Here is a 2,180-nt window from a genome sequence, read left to right as displayed (position 1 = left end):
TGCATAATTTTTATTACCTCCTTGCCTCACATCTTAAATTAAGCATTCTGAGTGCATATATTTTGTCTGTTTTGTTCTCAATACATATTTATGAATAAAAAGAAATAGAAATTTATTTTTATGGCAAAGTATTTAATGTCTATAGGTGTGCCTCACCCTATAGAAATAGAAAAAAGAAATAGAATAGTATTCAATATTTTGAAGCAAAGTTTCCCCTCCAAATTTATCATTTCATTTTTGTTCTATCCTTAAAACCTTACTTAGAATTTTTCCATATTTTTCTCATTGTACATATTTATTATTATTCTAAACTATTTCTACATTTTCAAGAATACTTTCAAATTTCCTAAACTCTCTTTTTCCCAAGTATCTATCTCAGAATTGTTGTTTGTGTCCGACTCTTTGCGACCCCATGGACTTTAGCCTATCAGGTTCCTCCATCCATGGGATTTTCCAGGCAAGAGTGCTGGAGTGGATTGCCATTTCCTTCTCCAGGGGATCTTCCCGACCCAGGAATCGAAGCCAGGTCTCCCGAATTGCAGGCAGACGCTTTATCGTTTGAGCTACCAGGGAAGCCCCAGTTGATATACAGTAATGTTATAAGGCTATGGTTTTTCCTGTGGTCATGTATGGATGTGAGAGTTGGACTGTGAAGAAAGCTGAGGGCCAAAAAAATTGATGCTTTTGAACTGTGGTGTTGGAGAAGACTCTTGAGAGTCCCTTGGACTGCAAGGAGATCCAACCAGTCCATTCTGAAGAAGATCAGCCCTGGGATTTCTTTGGAAGGAATGATGCTAAAGCTGAAACTCCAATACTTTGGCCACCTCATGCGAAGAGTTGATTCATTGGAAAAGACTCTGATGCTGGGAGGGACTGGGGGCAGGAGGAGAAGGGGACGACAGAGGATGAGATGGCTGGATGGCATCACTGACTTGATGGACGTGAGTCTTGGTGAACTCTGGGAGTTGGTGATGGACAAGGAGGCCTGGCGTGCTGTGATTCATGGGGTAGAAAAGAGTCAGACACGACTGAGCGACTGAACTGAAGTGAACTGAACTGAATGTTATATAAGCTACAAGTACATAATATAATTATTCACAATTTTAAATGTTCTACTCCATTTATAGCTATTATAAGATACTGGCTATATTTCCCATGCTGTGTAATATATCCTTGTAGCTTATTTTATATATAATAGTTTATACCTCTCCATCCATACCTTTATACTTTTGCTCCCTCTACCTCTGGTGACCCCATGTTTGCTCTCTGTACGTGTGAGTCTACTTCTTTTTTGCTATATTCACTAATTTGTTATATTTCTGGATTCCACATATAAGTGTTAGCATACAGTATTTGTCTTTGTCTGACTTACTTCACTTAGCATAATGCCCTCTAAGTTCATCCATGTTGTTGCAAATGGCAAAATTTAATTATATTTTATGGCCGATGCCTTGTACATAATAGACACACAGCAAATATTGTTCCTGAACTGTCCCCCTCTGTAAACTTAAGAGCTGCCCTTATAGGTACCCTTGGTCACATCTACCTCTCTTTTGTGGAACCATGTACATTTTTAATTAATGAATTGCTTTTAGTGTTTGTTGAGTGTATGTCTTGATCTCGAGTACCAGACAGTTCTGGATTTGAATCCCAGCTCTATAACTTCCTTACTAACTGTGTGACTTTTCCAAAGCCCTTCTTCCACCTCTCTGAACCACAGCTTCCTCTGATGAAAAGGGCACAAAACAACAGTACCTAATACAGAGTTAGGAGAAACAGAAGAGAGTGAGTGTAAAGCACTTAGTGTAGCATCTGGAGCACAGGATGTGCCCAGGGAATGTATGGTGTTATGACTCCTGCTGGACAGCAGTAGACTCAGAGGGCTGAGACTCGGGTCTTGCCTCCTACCTTATTCCCGCCACTCCATACAGGACTTGTTCAGTGCACCGGGCTAACACAGGTGTTGAATGACTGATCATTGGCTGGGAGGCTGGATAGCTTTAAGGACTGGTAGAATCTCCCCTCGGAGCAGCCCGGAGAGCTAAAGCCCAGGGAGGAAAGAAGATTCTCTGGGTGGTTAAGGGTTGGGATCCTGACCCATGGCCAGGCCTGCCCTGACCACTGCCCTCCCCAGCATGTTTGGGATGTACATTCCAAACATGCTGGGGAGGGCAGTGGTC

Source organism: Bison bison, unplaced genomic scaffold (genome assembly GCF_000754665.1).
Source record: "Bison bison bison isolate TAMUID 2011002044 unplaced genomic scaffold, Bison_UMD1.0 scf7180017864347, whole genome shotgun sequence".
Classification (NCBI taxonomy): Eukaryota; Metazoa; Chordata; class Mammalia; order Artiodactyla; family Bovidae; genus Bison; species Bison bison.
This window is presented reverse-complemented; position numbering follows the sequence as displayed.